The sequence below is a fragment of the Callithrix jacchus genome, chromosome 4 (assembly GCF_049354715.1).
Source record: "Callithrix jacchus isolate 240 chromosome 4, calJac240_pri, whole genome shotgun sequence".
Classification (NCBI taxonomy): Eukaryota; Metazoa; Chordata; class Mammalia; order Primates; family Cebidae; genus Callithrix; species Callithrix jacchus.
Window position 1 is genome coordinate 28,051,578 of NC_133505.1, and position 24,397 is coordinate 28,075,974.

Below are 24,397 nucleotides of genomic sequence, written 5' to 3' on the forward strand. Positions count from 1 at the left end.
TCAATAAACAATAAATGATATATGTGAGTTCCCCCCATCATGCGATCCCCAGCAATGTCACTTCATATTTTAATTGCATCATTTATATCCTCAAATCAGACAATAGATTTCCATTAAAACCTTCATAAATGCTGAGCATGGTGGGGTGATTACTTTTTAGGGGTTTTGAAGGCTAGGATTCCTTTTGCATAACCAGGCTTGATATTTACTGATGTTAATTTTGGAAGCAGCACTGATCTGCTTTTGACATGTACCTGTATGCCCTCCCCGCTATAGGCTCCAGCCTCCTCACGCACGACGTTGGGAAGGCAATTCTATCAGGATCTGTCCTGAAAAGAGGGAAGCTCAGGAGCTTGGGAATGAGACAAAGCTGGGTTCAAATCCCAGCTCTGCCACTTAGCACTGTTTCACCCTGACTGTGTACTTAATGCCTCTGATTCTGTTTTCTCCCCTGTTAAATGAAAATAAAAAGCTCGTATGAGTTAAGCATTTAGCCTGGCACACAACAAATACTCAGTACATATTAGCTATAGTGATTCATGTTTATTACTGTAATCGTTATTGGTGTCATTGTCACCTTGCTGCTGATCCTTCCCAGTTTTTGTGTGACGAGGCTCTGTCCCCTTGCCTAGGCATGCCATGTCTGGGCACTGTTCCTGGAGCTCAAGCATTTTCTGTCTGGGCTCTGACTCTGCAGCCCAGGCATTTCTTGTCTGTGTCCCTCACATGCACCTTGCATGTCTAGATTCTTACGCAGATGTCTCTAGATGGCTTGCAGGGCCTTGCTCTCTACCAGCAGATCTTCCCCTTTGGTCAGTGGGTTTTCTTTGCTACAGAACCAACGCCCAGGCATTGTGGTTTCCCCGTTGTTCATGATCATATTTCAGAATCCCAAATCTGACCTGCACATCCAGAACTTGCTTTTGCATATGAGTCCTCCCGCCCAGTATGACATCAGACATCACATAGTGTATTCCTTTAATCAGCCCTTCCCTTACAATAAGTATGGTGCATTGTGATTTTCTGATAGCTGATGACTGGTGTCTGGATAATACCAAGCCCTATTCCTTCCTCTTAGCCTGTCCAGTCTCTTCTCTGCTCAAGTCCTGGATTCAACAATGAACTTCACTAGAATCATCCACAGTATTGGCCTTGAAAAGATTCTTTAGTACCATATAAAATAATTCCTAGAGTTAAAAAAAAAAGGACATTTCCCCCAGATTCAGCAGTTTTTTGTTCCTCATGTATTTTACACCCAACAGGATCAATCATGGGGAATGGAATGGGAAGAAAGAGAACGGTCAGTGCCAAAGTGGACTGGGGCCATCCAATAGTGCACACATTCTCTCCCAGTTCTAGCTGGGTGGAAAATTACTTATTACTTAATACTTATCCTACTCAATAAGGTAAGAGAATTATATAACTCATCTATGCATATTTTATCCCGTGTATTTATGTTACTTTGGGATATCTGCTTAGAGTAACTACATTAAATCCATTAAAGATGATTTTTTTTTTTTGAAACAGAATCTCGCTCAGTTGTCTAGGCTGGAGTGCAGTGGCACAATCTTGGCTTACTGCAACCTCCGCCTCTTGGGTTCAAGCTATTCTCCTGCCTCAGCCTCCTGAGTAGCTGAGATTACAGGTGCCTGCTACCACTCCCAGCTAATTTTTGTATTTTTAGTAGAGATGAGGTTTCACTATGTTGGTCAGGCTGGTCTCAAACTCCTGACCTTGTGATCCACCCACTTGGGCCTCCCAAAATGCTGGGATTGCAGGCGTGAGCCACTGCACCCGACCTAAAGATGATTTTTGTCACTTCTTAATATAGAGATATCTGCTTGACTTCTCTTTATGCATATTCATGGCCTCATTAACAGTTTGGGCATGCCCTCAAAATAGCAGGTGTAGAACAGTGAGGCCACCGTGACCTGGAAGTGCGTGGTAAAATAGCATACTTGAGATGATGATGTTCCAAGAATTCGTTCTAAGGTTCAGAAACAGCCTCATTGCCCCATCCTAGATAACACTATATGCTCATTCTCCTAAACATTTTTTTTTTTTTTTTTTTTTTTTGAGACGGAGTTTCGCTCTTGTTACCCAGGCTGGAGTGCAATGGCGCGATCTCGGCTCACTGCAACCTCCTCCTCCTGGGTTCAGGCAATTCTCCTGCCTCAGCCTCCTGAGTAGCTGGGATTACAGGCACGCGCCACCATGCCCAGCTAATTTTTTGTATTTTTAGTAGAGACGGGGTTTCACCTTGTTGACCAGGATGGTCTCGATATCTTGACCTCGTGATCCACCCGCCTCGGCCTCCCAAAGTGCTGGGATTACAGGCTTGAGCCACCGCGCCCGGCCTCTCCTAAACATTTTTAAACATCTGCCAGCAGACAGAGATCAGTGCCTCCCTTGTTGCCCTTTCCAGATTATCATAAGAATCAAACCTCTCAATTCAAGAAAAGAGCTATAGAGTTTCAATAAATGGTTTAAAAAGCTGAGGTTTTGATTCCAATCAAGACAAATCGCTAGAGGCAATAGAAAAGATTCTATACAGGGTCTAATCCATTCTCCAGCTGCATAACCCATTTGTAACTCATAGTTATCATGTTATACCTATATGTAGGTCTATGCATACCCACAAACACACACATGCCGTTTGCAAACTCCTAGTGTGACATTCTAATACTCAAGTTTACAAGCTGGCAAAGGCATTGCTCACGACTTGATTTTTTCATCTTTTATCGGGTACAGTGGTGATACAGCTCTAGGAGTAAGAAAACTTTCCCTCTGGGCTCTTGAAGTCACATGATTTTTTTTTTTTTTTTTTTTTTTTTTTTTTTTTGAGACGGAGTTTCGCTCTTGTTACCCAGGCTGGAGTGCAATGGCGCAATCTCGGCTCACCGCAACCTCCGCCCCCTGGGTTCAGGCAATTCTCCTGCCTCAGCCTCCTGAGTAGCTGGGATTACAGGCACGCGCCACCGTGCCCAGCTAACTTTTTGTAATTTTTAGTAGAGACGGGGTTTCACCATGTTGACCAGGATGGTCTCGATCTGTTGACCTCGTGATCCACCCGCCTCGGCCTCCCAAAGTGCTGGGATTACAGGCTTGAGCCACCGCGCCCGGCCATGATTTTTTAAATTATGAGAGAGACTCAGGACCTTATTGAGGTAGCCACCACTATCCAAGGGTTAGCATACAGGGTGGTGCTGAGATCAAGCTCAGCTCAAGAGAAAAGCTCCAGGTAGAAGTCTAGAAAACGGGGAGCTTGACTGTTGTTATTATTGTTACTTAACTTTTAAAGAGGAGGATCTCATCAGAAACTGGATGTCATGGGAAGCCTATGTAACTGGATTAACAATAAGCCAATAAAAGAAGGCAAGGCAGATGGGATCCAAATCAAAATCAGCTTAAATCTCACTGAGGTTAACAGGTAGGATTTGACAATTCAAAGAATATTTACCTTTATTGCCCTAAAGAAAATAAATTTGTGCTAAAGTACAAGCAGTTGAGAAGTCTTATTCACAGACCCTGCAGAACCGCATGCCATATGTGGATTATTTGCTCCAATCATGGAAGAGCTGGGAGAGATTGGTAACTAAAGGAACATGAACTCCTCGCTCTCTGGAGGGTGAGGACCTCAGAGCTGAGCTACGCAGCAAAGTCCAACTGTGATTTGATTTTACAGACAGTTTGACACTGGAAATTAGGTCTCTGACTCAGGGCTGCCATCTCACATCAAAGGGTATTTCACTCCCTTTGGAACATGCTGACGGCCTCAGAAGAGTTCACCCTTCACACCCCTCTCCAGGGGCAGTCTGTCTGGACCCAATCCAACGAGCTCTCCCTGGCCTCTTGGCTTTGTGAAATGCTGGAATGCTGCTCTTCTAAACAGTGGGGGTACCCTGTTGTCATTCATTACAAAGTGGAAAAAATTATTTTCTCATGCTCCTGGGCCTCTCAGCAAGGGTGACAAAATGAAACATGAATTTCACTCCGCTTTCTGAATAAAATAATAGCCTAATAGCCCGTGTTTTTGTAATTAATTTTTTTTCTGCATCATATTCTTCATACCATAAAATGAGACCTGTTTTCATCTCTGCATTCCTTGAAACCAATGTCCATTGCTTCATTCTTGAGGGTTCCTTGTGTCAGGGAACTTTTCTCAGGGTTTATCTTCATATTGTTAAACTTAACCATAGTGAGGTCACCTGACTACACTATGCATGAGAAATGTGCGGCTAATTCTAATGTGTAGCCCCTGTTCCTTCGTTTGATATTGTAACCAACATTTCTTCAGCTCCCTCTCACTGTGCTGTGGATTGCAGAGTTAGAGATGCAAATGCCAACTGACATCCTCAACAAGTTCCTATTTAAACAAAAACGGTCAGAGGAGAAAAGTTTAAGGCAAATCACGAGGATTGGTTACCAGATACTTCACATAATTTCCAAAGTCTCAAAAGTCTTATAAGCCTTGATTAAAGGCTGAAATTCCTATATGTCCTTAAAAATTCTTTATATCATACAAACAAAGAAATATCCCTACAGCATGCAGAAGAACAAAAAAAGAAGAAGGTTGCCAAAACAGGAATGAAAAACCAGACTCCACAATGGTGGTTAGAGGGTAATGGTGTATTACTTTCGAATATGTGAGAGGAAAAGACTATAACCCAAAATTCTATACTCAAATTGTTGTAAATATTTTAGAGTTACCAGATTGAAAAACTAAAAATGCAAACATAGCACCCAGTTGACTTTAAATTTAAAATAAACAATGAATATGCTTGTAAGGTAAGTATGTCCTAAATACTACATGGAATGGACTTATACTAAAATCTTTTCAGTTACATCTGAAAATTCAAATGTAACTGGGTGTCCTATATCTGGCAACTCTAATATAAAGACAACAGATGAATATTCAGACATTGTCCAGACATTCGAGGACTGGATGATTTACCACTTGTTTCTAAAACAATTACTTGGAAATATTCACAAAGAATTCAAACATTGAATAAGAAAGTCATGACTGAGGGGAACTAGCAGTGAGCACTAGAACTAAGTTTTAAAAACTGATGTGCCGGGCACGGTGGCTCACGCCTGTAATCCCAGCACTTTGAGAGGTCAAGGCAGGTGGATCACAAGGTTAGGAGTTCAAGACAAGCCTGACCAACATGGTAAAACCCCATCTCTACTAAAAATGCAAAAATTAACCAGGCATGGTAGCTTTCATCTATAGTCCCAGATATTCAGGAGGTTGAGGCAGGAGAAATGCTTGAACCCAGGAGGCAGAGGTTGCAGTGAGCCGAGATTGGGCCACTGCACTCCAGCCTGGGCTACAGAGCGAGACTATCTCAAAAAAAAAAAATTGATGTAAATATGATTAAAATCCTAGGAAAAGCAGGGTGGTTCATGCCTGTAATCCCAGTGCTTTGAGAGTCTGAGGCAGGATGATCACTTCAGCCCAGGAGTTTCAGACCAAGCTGAGCAACATAGGGAGACCTCATTTCTACAAAAATAAAATTAGCATGCTTGGTGGTATGCCTGTAGTCCCAGATACTTGGGAGGCTGAAATGGGGAGGTCACTTGAGCCTGGGCAGTTGAGGCTGCAGTGAGCTGTGATCACGCCACTTCACTTCAGCCTGGACAGTAGAACAAGACTCTCTCTCAAAAAAAAAAGTAATAATGTAAAATTAATATAAATGCTGATAATTCGGGGTCTATAATATTAATCACTTTACCAAGATGTAGATGTGATCAATCGTGGAGACAAAATGTAAGCATATTCAGAACACATTTCACCCACTATAGCAAGGTTAGAAAGAAGAATGATCACATACCTCCTTATTTTATAGAGCGCTGTTGTGTATCACGTCATTTGAACATTACCTCATTTGGTTCTCACGTAATCCTGGAAGAGGTGGGAGAGTCGATAAGGTAATCAAGCACACATTTCTCACCTATACAGTTGGAGAAATGAGGCTGAGAGAGCTTTAATGGCTCACCCTATGTGTGTAGACACTAATAAGTGGCACGAGCTTCTGTCTCCAAGATCAGCAGGTTATTCCAACCTAAAGTGAGTTGTTCAGTTGGGCTTTCAACTCACAAATTAAGTTTATTGTTAACTAAAAGGTCGGTGAAGCCCACATCCACACACTAAGTATTTGTTGATTAAACATTTTTTTTGGTCAATTCAAGTGTTTATTGAATGAGTGTCATGTGCTCAATTACATACTCTGAGATATCTAGAACTGTAGAAATAGTACAAATCATGACCTCTGTCTTCTAGGTTTAAAATCTACCTAGAAAGAAAACTAACATGCATGGAACAACACAAAAACTTTGGGGAAGGGCTATGTTTCTGAGCCAAAACCATATTCCAAAATAGGATGAAAAGAATAATCTTAATTTTTAAAATCTACGTTTTTAATTACACTTAGGGGAAAAAACTCTCAAAGGTTGAAACACAAATAGGGATTTGTATATTCTTCTTTGTATTTTCCACATTTTCTATAGTGAGTAGAAAGTACTTTCAGCCAGTCGCAGTGTCGCACACATGTAATCCCAGCACTTTGGGAGGTGGAGGCAGGTGGATCACCTGAGGTCAGGAGTTCAAGACCAGCCTGGCCAACATGGTGAAACCCCATCTCTACTAGAAATACAAAAATCAGCCAGATGTGGTGGCGGGCACCTGTAATCCCAGCTACTCGGGAGACTGAGGCAGGAGAAACACTTGAACCCAGGAGGCAGAGGTTGCAGTGAGCCAAGGTGGTGCCATTACACTCTGGCCTGGGTGACAAAAGCAAAACTCTGTCTCAAAAAAAAAAGAGTACTTTGAACGTGTTTTAAAAATTTTGTTTTATTATATTTCAAGATGATATTTTATGAAAGAATAGAAATTGGTTTGTAGAGAAGGTGGGACATGCGCTGAGTCTGGAATGAGGGTAAGTTTTACACAAGCAGATGGGAGGAGAACACTGTACACTGGCAGAGAGCACAAGGGTGCCCGCAGCTCTGTCATTCATGTGAGCAGTGACCTAACTTCTTTGGGCATCCGTTTCCTCTCCTGTAAAGTAAGCACAATAAGGCTAAACTCAGTGTGTTGTGGCCAGAATGAAATGTCATACTTGCAATAAAGCTTTCAGCACAGTGCTTAGCACTTAGAAAGCACTCAATAGTTATTATTATCGTTATCATTACCATTCCTGGAAACTAAAGCTGTGCCAGTAAGACAGAGGAAGAGTTTTGGAAACCATGCAGAGGAGCTCAGGAAAATTAAGATCACAAGGCAAGTTAGGGAGTAGAGAACTGGCCTTCGGGAAGTCAGCTGGAGCTGGGCGTGGTGGCTCACAACTGTAATCCCAGCACTTTGGGAGGCCGAAGTGGGTGGGTCACTTGAGGTCAGGAGTTCAAGACCACCCTATTCAACATGGTGAAATCCCATCTCTACTAAAAATGAAACAAAACAAAACAAATTAGCTGGGCATGGTGGCGCGTGCCTGTAATCCCAGCTACTCAGGAGAATTGCCTGAACCCAGGAGGCGGAGGTTGCGGTGAGCTGAGATCGGGCCATTGCACTCCAGCCTGGGTAACAAGAGTGAAACTCCGTCTCAAAAAGAAAAAAACAAAACAAAAAAGGCAACAGGCTGCTATGATTCTGGTGCAAGGTGGTATATTCGTTTCTTGGGGTTGCTATAACAAATTACCACAAACTGGGTGGCTTGCAGCAACAGAAACTTACTCTCTCACAGTTCTGGATTTCACAGAAGACGGAAACTGTGTTGTTAACAGGACCATGCTTCTGATAACTGTAAGATAGGATGTGTTACTTGCTTCTTAACAGTTTCTGGGTGGCTCATGCCTGTAATCCCAGCACTTGAGAGACCAAGGCAGGCAGATCACAATGTCAGGAGTTCAAGACCAGTCTGGCCAACATGGTGAAACCCCGTCTCTACTAAAAATACAAAAATTAGCAAGGTGGAATCCCAGCTACTTGGGAGGCTGAGGCAGGCAGAATTGCTTGAACTGGGAGGCAGAGGTTGCAGTGAGCTGAGATTGTGCCGTTGCACTCCAGCCTGGGAGACAAGAGCAAGACTCCATCTCAAAAAAAAAAAAGTTTTCTGGTGGCTCTGATATTCTTGGGTTTATGGCTACATTGCTTCAATTCTCAAGGCCAATATCTTCAAATCTCTCCCTGTTCATACTCACATGGCCTTCTCTGTGTGTCAGCTGTCAAATCTCTGCCTCCTTTTTAGAGGGCTACATGTGATTGCATTTCGAGACCATCCAAATAATCCAATACAATCTCCTCATCTCAAAATCCCTCCCTTAATCACATCTTTGACCATTTGAAATAATATTCACAGGTGTTTGACTTTTATAGTAAGCTTCCACAGACCTGCTGTCTCTGGGGGACTTTTATCAGCCCATCACAGGTGGTAAGGGCCTATGCAGAGCAGATCATCTAACCAGGCTGGAGGCTCCAGTGTGGGTCTGAGGAGAGAGGCACAGGGCGAGAGGAACACTCATTAGTGGCTATTTGCCAGCTATGATGGCTTTTCTTGTACCTTACAACATGGCTGAATACAGGCCCTGATTGTGGAAGAAAAAAGGAGAGAAAGAGACAGCTATGAGAGACTTTTTCCAGCAAAATTGACCAGCCCAGCTATGAAGAATGAAGTGCAAGAGAATGGGAAAACAGAGATGCTGTTATCAATGGGAAAGATGTCCAGGCTTGTTTTCTAAGTAATCCAAGGTTGGGGCTCTCAGCATGTGTCTAATTCATTCTTTTTTTTTTTGACAGAGTCTTGCTCTGTTGCCCAGGCTGGAGTGCAGTGGCACAATCTTGGCTCAGTACAACCTCTGCCTCTCCAGGTCAAGTGATTCTCCTACCACAACCTCCTTTGTAGCTGGGATTACAGGTGTACTCCACTATACCCAGCTAATTTTTTGTATTTTTAGTAGAGACAGCATTTTGCCATGTTGGCCAGGCTGGTCTTGAACTCCTGACTTCAAGTTATCTGCCCACCTTTGCCTCCCAAAGTGCTGGGGTTACAGGCATGAGCCACCGCACCCAGACCCAATTTATTCTTCATCCCGGTTCTTGATAACTGTTGCACCAGTGCAGGGCCCTGACTGGGAGATATTAGTAAATTCACTTCTCAGTCTCTAAACCTGATGAGGATCCTGGTGTGAAGCTGCCAGCAATTACAATGTGTCAGAACAGACTGTTTATCAAGCTTCTGCAAACATTGCTAAACCCAGGGGACTGCTCTAAATCAGGAGACAGCAAGTTCTTTCGAGACAGTTAGTGCCCTAGCCAGAAATTACTAACAGAGGGTTGCTTTTCAGTATCTCCTGTACTGATTAGGAGGTCGATGGGTCCTAATGAGCATATGAGGCTTATTCATCTGTAAACTTGAAAACACAAATGCTCTCTAGGGAATCTGAATCCAAAGGAACTGTTGTTCCCATTTTTAGGGCTTAATAGGGAATAAAGACAATTTTCCTCTGTGTTTTTCCTGTTAGGCAGGGACACTGGAGGGGAGATGATTTCTTGATGATCATTCTCTTACATTTGCTCACTGTCAGTACAGGCTTCAACAACTTAGCAGATCAGCCTTTCATATTTTCATTGAACAAAATGAGATGAATGCTCATTAAAAATGCATAATTTGACCCTACAGGCAGAAAACTGAGAACAAAGGTCAATAGAGCAACTCACACGCCATCTTTGCGTAGATGAGTAATCATGATGGGGACTGTATGCTTGATGGGAAAAATCGCTGGTCAGTGAGCATTACAGAAAAAGTAGAACTGCAAACGTGTATTGTGCACTTATTGCAAAAGTGGAGTTTGTTTGCTAAGAACACAAGATACTAATAGCAGGTCTTGGTAAGGCTGGGGTGCATTCCACCCCACATTTCACATGAACAATGTGAATTTATTTTTGCTGTTTTGCAGCTATGAAAAGAAAGCCAAAAATTCGATAGACTCACCACCCAAGAGCAACTATGTCCTGTTCTGTACAGATACCTGCTAGGTGGCACACAGCTTTAGAAAAACAATCCTTGCCTTCCAGCAGTTAACATTTTAATGAATCCTTCACTTTCCGATGCCTAGGCAAAAATGATTTCCATTTCATTACGTTCATTTGTTACAGATGCTTACCTTTGATTTCTCAAGAGAATAGAAATAAAAGACTGCAGAAAATGCCTTGACCTATATTTTCCAAATCCCTATCTCTAGCAAATCCCATACTTTCCCCTTCACTGCAGAAAGCTTCACTGGTTCTGTTTTTTTTTTTTTTTTTTTAATTAAGAAACATGTAATAAATCACAGGGCATCAGTTTAATATTTAGCCAAACACTTTCATGAAATGGCCTAGGTTAGACCCACTGTATGATCAAGGCAATTCCATCTTCCTTGAATACTCTGGAACTCCCTTCACCTCCAAGTATGGCCACCATGTACTCCTAACAAGGCTTCTCCTGACTGAACAGAAATCAGGCACTGGACAAAAGGGTGCCAGCAAGACTCCTGGCCCTAGCTGGTTACTTCTGATGCTCCAAAAGAGGAAGGTGGACTGGCTCTGAGTTTTGATCAAAGCAAGAAATGAGAAGGAGGCAGCATGGCGGGAACAAGGCTCCCTTGGACCTCCTCCTGCAGAGAGCGCAATTGATCGAGGGCCCCCAACACTGGGCTCTGAAATCCATCTCTGACTTTTTTGCAGGTCACTCTTCCCAAATGCTGCTCCTAAGTGCACTGGGATACTAAAGCAGACGTGTCTCAGGGAAATGCAGGGGTCCTCTGACAGGCAGTCTTGCCCAACTTTCTTTAGAATGGCATCAAAGTCTGTCACTTCTATCCAGCCTTCATTTCTTCCTTCCCCGCAGTTGGATTCTCATTATGGTGCGAAAGCTCTCCGAGCCTCTCTCGGCTTTCTCCCTGTTTTCTTTCTTAGTGTTTCCGCTAGTAAATATCTTGCACGTGTTCTATCTGGGTGTCTGCTCCTTGGCCTGGACTAACATAAGCAGCTCTGCTAGCAGGAGCAGAAAACAGCTAGGGAAACTTGGCTGGGAGGACATGGTGTTGGTTTAAAGACCAAACTCACTTCCTGAGAAGTGGGCAGAGCCGTACGTAGCCTTAGTGAGGCTTGGCTCAATGCCCAGTCCAGTGGCTTTGGAATGTGCTAACTTGGCTAGGCTAGACTACATTTCCCAGAATTCTTTCTCCCATGTTTCCAGTTAGGAAGAGCTAGAGGGCTATTCTCTCATAAGAGTGGAAGGAGGCATGGCGGGGGCAGCCATTTTGCAGCTCATGGACAGGCTTTGCTGATCTGCTGACTCGCCCCATTGACATGAAGCAGTGGTTGGGCCTGCCACTGCCCTCCCTTCCCCCAGACCTTCCTACCGCTTCTCTGACCCCTGAGCTGGGTGTTTACTTATTCAGCAACATGGCACAGGGCCTCAGCTTCTGCAGGATACCCTCATCATCAAGGTGAGAGGGAACAAAAAGGATGGGTTTCAGTCTGGCCCCGTGGGTTTCTAGGCTGCTCTCATCAGCTCTCCTCCCTCTGCCTGCCTCCTCGTGGACTTCAGGCTCAAACATTAGTAAAGGAGACAGCCTTGTGGAGGCTGCTAGCCAGCTCTTATAATTGTGTTTCAAATGAATTATATTTACATATTCATCAGCTTCTCTGGTTGGACCCAGATGATACACTCATTGTGTGCCCCCTCCCCAGTTTATTTCAGGGCACTTCACAGAGTACGCACACAGTGTCAACCCTCTGCTCTGCTGCCCTACCTCAGACTTGGACATCAAAAACAACAGGGAGGTGAAACTGCATTTTGAGAACAAGTTCACAATCACAGTCCACTTGGCATTGGAGGAAGATGGAATTACTCTGCTCTGCTCAGATAACAAGTGAGGAAAGAAGCCTTACCCACCACTGTATCTCCTTTCCTATCTGGGTAGTGAGGAGGGAGAGGAACATGATTTTGCCAAACTCCACAACGAGGATGGCAGACAGCAGAGCTTTAGATGCACCATGGTCGACATTAAACTGCAGCACTTTCTGCTGCGTCCAGACATGGCTCCACTTAAATTTGCTCCTTAAATCCAGGGACAAGAAACAGTATAATTTTGTTATTGTTGTCTTTTAGTGTTTAATTAGGGTGGGGTTTGTTTGTCTGTTTGTTTGTTTGTTTTGAGACAAGGTCTTTCTCTGTTGCCCAAGCTGGAGTGGAGAGCAATGGCAAGATCAGGGTTCACTGTAGCCTTGACCTCCCAGGCCTAAGAGATCCTCCCACCTCTGCCTCCTAAGTAGCTGGAACTAGAGGCATGCGTCACCACGCTTCACTAATTTGTGTATTTTTTGTAGGAGGGCAGGGTTTTGCCATGTTGCTCAGGCTGGTCTTGAACTCCTGAGCTCAAGTGATCCATTCACTTCTACCTTCCAAAGTACTGGGATTACAAGCGTGAGCCACCATGCCTGGCCTGTTTTGCATTTTAAGCTAAATTATATCTGACTTTGTGCCCGCACCTCCTTGTCTCGGAGGACATACAAAAGCAGTCATCACTGGGACACTTAACTACCACCACCAGCACCTCCCCATTGTATAGAATGGGAATCCTGAGTGTTGACCAGGAGATAGGGCAGGGCCTGGTCTTAGTCCAGTTTGGTTGCTATCATTTCCCTTTCTCCTTACATTTCCCATTACCAGTGTTGAGTCTGGCCCTCTGTTGTTCATCAGGCATAGCTGCCACAGAGAAACTCATCAGCATTTCAGACTACCTCAGCCTGGGTTGCAAGACTCCAAAGCCGAGATGGTCAATGCTAACTTCCAAGGAGCAAAATACAGCCTCATCACAGGTCCTGACACCTTGAGGAGTGCAGGGGAGCAAGTACCTGTATCATCTCCATTTGCAGAACTCTCCATCCTCCAAGTCTTGCAGAACATGGTGAACCTAGTGAGGGACTCTTCCCGGGTCCGCAAGGGGCGGGTTTTCAAAGGCAGAAGTTTCCTGGCCCCACCTCTCCATCCGGAAACGTAAAGTTCTTTGTCTGGGTTTCCCTGCGGGCTAGGTAGAGAAATCCAGGTGGGCTCCTTTGTCCAAAAACCCTGCCCAGGGCCGGGCGTGGTGGCTCATGCCTGTAATCCCAGCACTTTGGGAGGCCGAGGCGGGTGGATCACGAGGTCTAGAGATCGAGACCATCCTGGTCAACAAGGTGAAACCCCGTCTCTACTAAAAATACAAAAAATTAGCTGGGCACGGTGGCACGTGCCTGTAACCCCAGCTACTCAGGAGGCTGAGGTAGGAGAATTGCCCGAACCCAGGAGGCGGAAGTTGCAATGAGCCGAGATCGCACCATTGCACTCCAGCCTGGGTAGCAAGAGCGAAACTCCGTCTCAAAAACAAAAACAAACAAACAAACAAAAAAACCCTGCCCAAAGCTCTGGGAGCAGGGGGCTCTGTTGTGGACCAAATAGCCAATCCGGTGTCAGAGTCAAAGATCAATCACTCCAGAGGAATTTGAAAGAACTCCTCTCATTGGATAAGAACATGAATGGGGCGGGAATAACTCAAGGGTTAAAACTCCAGCTGCTCCTTCTCTATAAGGATTCCTTTCCTTCTCTGGATCCTCTCTCATGGCAGCATGGGAGCTGTTTCTCCTTTCTCTTTCTCTCTTTCTTTCTTTTTTTTTTTTTTAATTTTTTATTGGATTTTAGGTTTTGGGGTACATGAGCAGAGCATGCAAGACAGTTGCGTAGGTACACACATGGCAGTGTGCTTTGCTTTTCTTCTCCCCTTCACCCACATTTGGCATTTCTCCCCAGGCTATCCCTCCCCACCTCCCCCTCCCACTGGCCCTCCCCTTTTCCCCCCAATAGACCCCAGTGTTTAGTACTCCCCTTTCTGTGTCCATGTGTTCTCATTTTTCATCACCCACCTATGAGTGAGGATATGCGGTGTTTCATTTTCTGTTCTTGTGTCAGTTTGCTGAGGATGATGTTTTCCAGATTCATCCATGTCCCTACAAACGACACAAACTCATCATTTCTGATTGCTGCATAATATTCCATGGTGTATATGTGCCACATTTTTCCAATCCAGTCTATTATCAATGGGCATTTGGGTTGATTCCAGGTCTTTGCTATTGTAAACAGTGCTGCAATGAACATTCGTGTACATGTGTCCTTATAGTAGAACGATTTATAGTCTTTTGGATATATACCCAGTAATGGGATTGCTGGGTCAAATGGAATTTCTATTTCTAAGGCCTTGAGGAATCGCCACACTGTCTTCCACAATGGTTGAACTAATTTACACTCCCACCAACAGTGTAAAAGTGTTCCTTTTTCTCCACATCCTCTCCAGCATCTGTTGTCTCCAGATTTTTTAATGATCGCCATTCTAACTGGCGTGAGATGGTATCTAAATGTGGTTTTGATTTGCATCTCTCTGATGACCAGTGACGATGAGCATTTTTTCATATGATTGTTGGCCTCATATATGTCTTCTTTCGTAAAGTATCTGTTCATATCCTTTGCCCACTTTTGAATGGGCTTGTTTTTTTCCTATAAATCTGTTTGAGTTCTTTGTAAATTCTGGATATCAGCCCTTTGTCAGATGGGTAGACTGCGAAAATTTTTTCCCATTCTGTTGGTTGCCGATCCACTCTAGTTACTGTTTCTTTTGCCGTGCAGAAGCTGTGGAGTTTCATTAGGTCCCATTTGTCTATTTTGGCTTTTGTTGCCAATGCTTTTGGTGTTTTGTTCATGAAGTCCTTGCCTACTCCTATGTCCTGGATGGTTTTGCCTAGATTTCCTTCTAGGGTTTTTATGGTGCCAGGTCTTATGTTTAAGTCTTTAATCCATCTGGAGTTAATTTTAGTGTAAGGTGTCAGGAAGGTCTTTCTCTCTTTCTCTCTCTCTCTCTCTGTCTCCTCTCTCTCTCTCTCTCTCTCTCTCTCTCTCTCACTCTCTCTCTCTCTCTCCTCTCTCCTCTCTCTCTCTTCTTTCTCTCATCTATCTCTCTCTCTTCTTTCTCCCATCTCTCTCTCTCTCTTTCTTTGTCTCACTCTCTCTGTCTCTCTTTCTGCCTAATAAATCAGTTTCCGCAAATATTGGGTCCACAATATTAATTCCAACGGCAAACTCACCGGGCCTCCAGGACCCCTTTCCTCATTCTTCGGGATAAGAGAGGCCAAGACCTTCAGATCTGGGAACTGGGAGCATCTTCAGGAGGCCCTTCCAATCCCCCGTTACACTCGTTCTCCCTGGTTTGTGCTACTTTCTAGGAAACTCAAACCTATTCTTTACCCTCTGTAGGTTTCAATTATCCAAAATAACAATATAGTCACTCTCCCCAAAGTTTAGAGAAACCCCAGGGGAATGATACTTTCTACTTCCTTCATGACGTGTGTGAAAATGTGTATTTCTTTAAAATTTTCAGTCTATAGGATAACTTTGGGAGGAAGAACAGAGGTAGAAATTGGAGGGATCACAACGTGGGTTTCTAGGGAACTGGGAATATTTTATTTCTTGATCTAGGAGATAATTTTACAAAAGAGTTCACTTTCCGACAGTTCATTGAGCTGTACATTTACAATTTGTGCACTTATCTCTATGGTCATACTTCAGTCTTTTAAGGTTTAAGAAAATACAAACGCTAACAACAACCAAACTCTTTCCCTTATTTACCAGCCACCCCTCATTTCTCCTCCCCTGTTGAATAGCCCTATTTAGCAGCTTCAATACTTAGTAAATGTTGGTAGTCTTTAGTGCTGTTCCACGTCTCCTCCCACTCCAGGCACATGGTCCCATTGTATTTCCTCATCCTGTGGTTGGGCAGGGTTGTGTGACTAGTTCTGGCCAGTGAGTTGGAAGAGGAAATGATGTGTGTCACTTCTGGCCTACAGCATCCAGTTGCCAGCATGAGATCTGTAGGATGTCTTTTGTCCTCTGCTGCAGTGAGATGCAATTTTTCAAGTTAGTGCTCTCCATCAGTCTCGGTTCCAGAGAGAGGATGACACAGAGCCAACTCACAGTAGACATGAGCAACAGGCATGGCAAGAAATAAACATGTGTTGTTTTAAGTCACTGAGATTTGGGTATTGTTTGTTACTGCACTGATTTGTGGTGGGACCTCCTGGTGTGTTTGTGTGTGTGTGTGTGGTTTGCATGTTTATATCTCTGAAGAGTATACCAAGATAAGGTATATTAACTTATACCTTAACATATAATATATAATATACCTTATATATTAACTATACTCATATTTCCCTCCATGAAACAACTATTACATGAAACATGGAGGGAAATATAAGTACAGTTAATAGATCTGTATCAGAAGGTTTTCGGCTTCAAGTACAGAAACCCAGGCTGAAAATGGCTTTCACAATAAGACTATTGTCTTATATAAGAGAGATATAGTAATTCTAGGATCTGTTAGTCCACCTACTTAATGGTATCATCAAAGACCCAGACTCTTTCCCCTCTGTCATCCTCAGTGTGCTAACTCCCCTTTGGGTGCAAGATGGTTATAGCAGGATCAGGTAGCAGGCATGTGGCAATCTGATAGGTTTCCTGGTTTGCCATTTGAGTATCTTTGGTAGTGGCATTTGGTGTTTAGTTGAACTTTCTGAATGGCCCTCACAGCAGCCAGCAAATGTTGTCCAGACATGATCTGTTGTGAAGTATAAGAAGCATATATAGAGAGAGTTGTCTGGCTTCAGCTTTCAGGGCTTTGGGAAAAGGGCAGTTTTAGTTCTTCATGATGTCAAGACAGGAGACGGGAAGGGAGTGCTCTCTCTCTTTCTCTCTTTCTCCCCCACATACATACGTACACACACACACACACACACACACACACACACACATCCAGAGACAAGAAATTCAGCAGAATGTTAAAAATGATCAAGCATATTCAGGATATTATGTTTATTTTAGCAATTCTCTGGTGGGGATCTGAAGTCCCCTTTAATGGTCTAGTTTATCCATTATTAGGACACAGTGTGAAGTGTTCTTTTGTTGGCAGACATAAAATTAAGTAGGACCTGTGACAGCCTAAAGTAAAGTGACAGAATGGCATCTGTTATTTCCCAGGACTTTGATTTTGCCTGATACTGAGCTTGTAGTCTTCAGCAAGTTCCTTTTCTTCTTCTTACAAAGGCGTTAACAACTGTAATTTCATCACAGTTCTGCTGTGAGATGTAAGCGAGTTAATGCATATAAAGTGTTCGAACAATTGCTGGCACATAGTAAATGCTATAGAACCTCTAGCTGTTATCATTACAATAGGGTTTGGGGAGAATCAAATGAGTTAATACATGTGAAAGATTTAGAATGCCTATAATATAGTAAGCTTTTAATAAACTTTTGCTACTACACCTATTACAATTTTAAATAAGAAGATTGAGGATGTTAAAGAGGGCAAAAATAGGATTAATTCTTTTAAAATGAATTTATCAGTATCAAACACCATTGCCATCTTAATTATCATGGTTAATAACACATTTTCACTGAACACGTCTCTGTGTGCTACTGAGTAATTGATCAGGAAGAAGTCATCAGCCCAAATAGAAGAGGTCTGAATTATGCAAATCATCTCTTTGAAAATTTCCCATAAGAGACGAATACAACTGCCCAGAAGATGTTTAATTTGATACGTATTGCCATCAGCATATTTCCTATCAATCGAATTTTTAATACTGAATATTTAGATTGTTGATGTGTTTGCTGAGCTTATAGTTTGTTAGGGCACTTTATATAATCTTACAATTGTTTATAAACCGTGCAACAGTAAGCCTATAGGTTGTCCCTCTCATTTGTAGTTTGGGGCCTGCATCAAACCTTATTTAATGCCAAATGCTGTTATATGTTAATGGCTTAAGCAGGCCCAGTGGCACAGAAGAAACTGAAGGAAACAAGGAAAGGAGCATTAACTAAGTGCTTGTGCATGCTTTTGTACAATGGTTATCTACACACCTTGTGATCTAATCCTCGCCACAACGCTGCTTTGTGATACTGTCTTCTCCCTTTTCCAGGTGAGAGCCAAGTTTTGTTACTCCAGCAGAGCAGAAACCAGGAACTGGACCGTGGAGGACGGAAGATCAGAGAGCAAACAGGGTAAGCAAGTGACTGAGGGATGCATGCTGTGCCCTTCTGCCCTTTAGGGGATCACAAGTCTCTGCTGTGCATGAAAAGGGCGACATAGAAAACAGAATTTTACAATTCAGTGCTTTATAAGGTGATGTCTAAAAACCATACCTACAGGAACAAATGTGGATTTCCTTTTTTTGAATATGATTCTGGGTGGGCATATAAGAAATGCTGACTACCATTACTTGCAACTGTAAAATTAATAATAGAGTTGGATCTTATTATGAAAAGAAAACCAGAATTCACAGTGTTCTTGTGGTTATAGGCCAAGATAACCCGGGCTGAGAAAATTTCATGCTGACTTAGACCAGCTTTAAAAAAGAGGGAAAAGCCTTCCACCGGCTTGTCACCAAATAAGCATTCATTAACCAAGCAAAGTAACTTACAATGGTATATTATTATCTAGTGATAAGCCAGAAAAAACCAACAATTTCCTGAGCGCCTTGATGTGTCAGTGTTGTACTGGGTAACAGGGCTGGTTAGGGAGATTATTGTGTCACTGAGCTTGGGGTGGGGCAGCTGGTTAGCAGGTACCAACTATGAAATGGCCTCATAGTGGAAAGGGCTGTGAGTTTATCTTTATTTTTAGATTTTTATGTTTTATTTGGACATAATTTTATGTGCAAAAACTGCAAAAATAGTATAGAGAGCCTAAATATACCTTTGACCCAGCTTCTTCTAATGTTAAAAAATTATAAAATTATACAATAATGATCAAAACCATGAAGTCAGTGTGGATACTATACTTTTTTTTTTCTTTTTTGGAGACAAGGTTTCACTCTGTTGTCCAGGCCGGAGGCTGGTGCAAGCATAACTCACTGTAACCTCAAACTCCTGCGTTTAAGTGGTTCTCCAAGCGTAGCCTCCTGAGTAGCTGGGACTACAGGCATGCACCACCAAGCCTAGCTATTTTAAAAATTCTGTGGAGATGGGGTTTCGCTTTGTGGCCAAGGCTGGTCTCAAACTTTTGGCCTCAGAGAGCAGTCCTTCAGCCTCAGAATCCCAAAGAGCTGGGATTACAAGTGTGAGTCACTGTACCCAGTCTATACTATTAACTAAAGAATAGGCCTTATTCCAGTTTCATATTTTTCCCCCAATATTCTTTTTCTGTTCTGGTATCCAAGCCAGGATTCCACGTGGCATTTAGTGTCCTCCAATCTGGGATAGTTTTTGGTCCTTCTTAATCCATCAAGGCTTTAGACCCTTTCAATGAGCACTGGCTGGGATGTATTTCACAAAATATCCGTTTGGGTTTGTCTGATGTTTTCTCATGTTCAGATTGAGGTTGTACAATTTTTGGCAAGAACACCACAGCAGTGTTTTGTTGTTCCCAGTGCATCAAAGCGGGGGTTTCTTGAGATTAATGTCTTATTACGGGCGATATTAACATTGATCAGTTGGGCTAGGTGGTGTGTACAAAGTTTTTCTACTGTAAAGTTACCATTTTCTTCTTGGTAATTGATAAATATCTTGGGGAAAATACTTGAGACAAGGCTAGCATTTTGTTTCTCTTAAAACTTTTGCCCACTAATTTTAGCATCCATCAGTGGATTTTTGTCTACAATAATTTTTACGATGATTTCACTTCACTCAGTCTTTCTACATTTGAGTTCTTTTGTAAAGAAAAGCTGTCCCTTCTTCCCTGTTTACTTATTTACCAATTATTTATTTGTCAGTGTGAACTCATGGTGATGTACTTTATTCTATGGGTTATAATCCAACACTACCATTTATTTTGTTGCTTAAGGTTTGTTTGTTTTTTAAGACAGGATCTCATTCTGTCACCCAGGCTGGAGTGCAGTAGCGCGATCTCAGCTCACTGCAGCCTGGAACTCCCAGGCTGAAGTGATCCTCCCATCTCAGCCTCCCAAGTAGCTGGGTTTACAGGCATGCACTGCCACACCCTGCTAATTTTTGTATTTTTAATAGCATGGGGTTTTTTGTATTTTTAATAACATGGTTTTACCATGTTGCCCAGGCTGGTCTCAAACTCCTGGGCTCAAGCAATCTGTTCACCTCGACCTCGCAAAGTGCTGAGATTACAGGCGTGAGCCACTATGCTGGTCCCGTTGCTTAAATTATTTCAGCTTTGGCAACTGGGGGCTCCTTCAGGTTGATTCCTGGGTCCTTTTAATGTACCCCATTCTTTTCAAGCACTTTCTGAACGTCTGGCACCACAGGCTTATCTTGCATTTTCCCTGCCCCAGTCTGGAATCAACTTCTCCAAAGAGCCCTGGTTTCTTTTACTGGAGAATGGTAAAAACCAAAATCCCTGTGCTACGTTGTCATTGCCCTTAGGCCTCAAAGCAAGCAGAATTAGGAAACGTGTGTGTGTACTAACTCCCGCACACATGCTCAGCTGTTCATTTCTGTATCAAAAACCACAAATTTATATTGACACCTCCAGTTCCAATCCAATACCCGAAGATTAATTTTATTCTTTTCCCTTTCTTATTGGTAGTTTTTTTTTTTCCCCTCCAGCAATGAGATTTCACCCTTCTGATCTAAAATACATTCACATGTATATAGGGTGTCCAACCTTTCTTATTTTTCTGGGACTGGGAGGGCTCCTGAGATATGGGAATTTCTGTTTTAAACCTGGGGCAGTCCAGGAAAATCAAGATGAGTTGATCACTCTACTTACTTGTCCAAACCATACATGGAGGGTTACAGAATTGCTAACCCGTTACCCCCATAGGAAACAGACTTGCCAACTAGAGTATGACATTTGTCTAGTTCTTTCTGTCTTTAGCCTCGCGTATTTACATGCACAGTCAAGACACTATTTTCTAAAGTTACTTAGGTCCTTTTCCTCCCCTTCTGTAGGTTATATTATTCATTTGTAATACCGTTAGGTTCATTTGTTATTGCTTGTATTCCATTTTGGGCCTCATATTATTCTGTGCCTCCTCATCCTGGTTAACTTTATTTACTTATTTATTATAGAAAGTATGTGAAATGTCACTACATTTCTTTCTTTCTTTCTTTCTTCTTTTTCTTTTTTCGAGATGGAGTCTCACACTGTCATTCAGGCTGGAGTGCAGTGACACAATCTTGGCTCACTGAAACCTCTGCCTCCTAGGTTCAAGCAATTCTCCCAGCTCAGCCTCCCAGGCAATAGTTGGGATTAAAGGCGTGTGTTAATTTTTGTATTCTTTTAGTAGAGACAGGTTTTCACCATGTCAGCTAGGCTGATCTCAAACTCCTGATCTCAGGTGGTCCACCTGCCTTGGCCTCCCAAAGTGCTGGGATTACAGGCATGAGCCACTGTGCCTAGCCAAATATCATTATATTTCTAAGAGCCAGAGCTATACAAAATGGTATACTCAGAAAGTGTTGCTCTATCCTCATCACTGTCATCCATGTCCCTGCAAAGGACATGAACTCATCCTTTTTTATGATTGCATAGCATTTCATGGTGTATATGTGCCACATTTTCTTTATCCAGTCTATCATTAATGGGTATTTGGGTTGGTTATAAGCCTTTGCTATTTTGAATAGTGCTGCAATAAACATATGTGTGCATGTGTCCTTATAATAGGATGATTTATAATCCTTGGGGTATATACTGGGTCAAATGGAATTTCTATTTCTAGATCCTTAAGGATTCACCACATTGTCTTCCACAATGACTGAACCAATTTACACTCCCACCAGTGGTGTAAAAGCGTTCCTATTTCTCCACATCCTCTTCAGCATCTGTATAACATGATTCTTCATGGCACCACGCATCATGAATTTTTTTCATATCAGTAGGCAGACTTCTGCAACATCATTTCAAGTAGCTGCAGAATGGAGGCTTCATGTTTTATGTAGACAATGATCTATTGTTGAATGTTTTCCTTTATTATCTCAACTTTTCTTTACTGAAAGTAGTACTGACATCAATACACTCTTGTAACTAAATCTTCATACACATCTTTATTTTCCCAAATTTCCAGAAGTGAAATTGCTGTATCAAAGGTCATGAATATTTTAGGGTTTTGATAAGTAGGACCGAACTGCCTTACAGAAAGTTTGCTCCAATTGACATTCCCATTCACAGTTAAAAATGACCAATTTCTCAAAAATCTCACAAATATTGCTTGTTATACATACATATTTTTCTATTTTGTTGGTAGAAAATTGTATCTAGTTGTTATTTTAAGTTCATTTCTTTGATTACTAAAAAGATTAAATATTTTCATGCTTATTTGCTGTTTGCTTTTCTTTCAATTCTTTTTTCTTTGTTAGCTAGCACTTTTTCCCCAGGGGAATTTTTTTTCCTCATTGATTCATAAGAGAATATTATACTAAGAATATTTATATTTTATATATTAAAATAGGTATATTCTTACATATTAAAAACAGTAATTTATATTAAGAATATTAACATGTTCTTCATATATTAAGAATATTACCCTTTGGATTTTTTTGTATGTAGAAAATGTCTTTCCTAGATTATCATTTGACATTTATTGTGAATTTTTTGAGGTACAGAAGTTTTCAAAGGGATTAATTAGTAATTGCTATATGCTAATTATTTTGGTAGAGAATTATATTTTTCATAAAACATATAATTGAAAAAGGGGAACAGTCTTTGCTTAATTTCACCCAGTAGTTCTGATGTGGTTTAGCTGTGTCCTCGCCCAAATCTCATCTTGAATTGTAATCCCTGTAATCCCCACATGTTGAGAGAGAAAGGTGATTGGATCATGGGGGTGGTTTCCTGCATGCTGTTCTATGATAGTAAGTGAGTTCTCATGAGATCTGAGGTTTTATAAGGGGCACTTCCCCTTTGCTTCCTTCACACACTGTCTCGCCTACTGCTGTGTAAGACGTGTCTGCTTCCCCTTCCACCATGATTCTAAGTTTCCTGGCCTCCCCAGCCATGTGCAACTGTGAGTCCGTTTAAACCTTTTTTCTTTACGTTACCCAGTCTCAGGTATTTCTTTACAACAGTTTGAAAACGACTAATACAAGTTCCGAAGAGCAACTTAAATTTAGAATCACCTGAGATGTGTTAAAGCATCAGGTGTCCTGATGTCTGGGGTCTACACTGAAAAGATTCTAATTGGTTTGAGGTGGGGCCTGACATTGTGTTTATAAAGCTCTGCAGGTGATTCTAATCGCAGCTAGTGGACCAAGGATAACTCTAGTTTTTCTCATGGTGTCAATAAGGTACAGAAATTTTAAGAGATACAGTCTCTGAACTGTGGCCCTGTAAAAACAAAACATAATGTTGTGGCAAAACGATCACAGGTTATAACATACAGTTTCTTTAAGGTTTAATATTTCAACGAAGGAGGCATATATTTCCTACCACCAGGCTTCATTTGCCTCTCATAGTGACTTTCCAAAGTTACAAGTACTTAGACAAAGCAAGAAGCAGAGGATGTGTTATTGGTGTGGTTAAGGGTGAAGTGGCTGTTTTTCCCCCCCCCTTAAGATTTTGCTGATGGCTTAAGACCTTATTTATGTTTTCTTGTACTAGGTGCTTATATCTAGAGCAATAACTAATACTAGTACTATTACTACTAACACCACTCCTGTTGTATAGATCAGAGCATCTCAAACTTTCATCTGCATAGGAAACACCTGGAGATCTTTTAAAATGCAGATTCTGATTCTGTAGAACTGGGGCTGCCTGTGATTCTGCATTTCTAACAAGTTCCCACGGGGTGGTGATGCTGCTGGTCTTTGGGCCATACTTTGAGCAGCCACGTGATGACTGATGAAACACTTTAGAGTTAACCATATTTCCAGGAAGTAGCAGTGTGAAAACTCAGGTTAGCTTGACTTCAGGGTCACTGCCTCAATATCTATCAAAACGACATATGCATTTGCCTTTTGACACAGAAATTCCACTTCTAAAAATCTACCCTGATGATTTGCTTTCAAACATATAAAAATATATAAGTACAAGGTAAGGCACTGCAGCATGATTTGTGACAATAAAATACTGGAAACAACCTGAATGCTCATACACAGGGAGGGGAACATCACACACCAGGGCCTGTCAGGTGGTGGGGGGCTAGGGGAGGGACAGCATTAGGAGAAATACCTAATGTAGATGACAGGGTGATGGATGCGGCAAACTACCATGGCACGCGTATACTTGTGTAACAAACCTGCACATTCTGCACGCGTATCCCAGAACTTAAAGTGTAATTTAAGAAAAAGAAAAATCCTGTTACAATGTGGTAACTATGGTATGACCCCATTGTTGGAAGCATAAACAGAAAAGAAATAGAAAA

The 24,397-nt window shown here is 42.1% G+C and overlaps 1 long non-coding RNA gene across 2 annotated transcripts; it reads right to left on the minus strand.

Annotated features, from left to right (window-relative positions):
• Positions 1 to 6,519: 6,519 nt before the first annotated feature.
• Positions 6,520 to 18,280, minus strand: LOC144582255 (uncharacterized). Of its 2 annotated transcripts, XR_013534696.1 has the most exons (5): positions 17,988 to 18,280; positions 13,949 to 14,032; positions 12,905 to 13,077; positions 8,393 to 8,487; positions 6,520 to 7,060 (listed from the first exon to the last, which is right to left on the minus strand). It is a non-coding gene; the product is annotated as an uncharacterized LOC144582255 (long non-coding RNA). The 2 variants fall into 2 exon arrangements; XR_013534697.1 differs by lacking the exon at positions 8,393 to 8,487.
• Between the last annotated feature and the right edge of the window lie 6,117 nt (positions 18,281 to 24,397).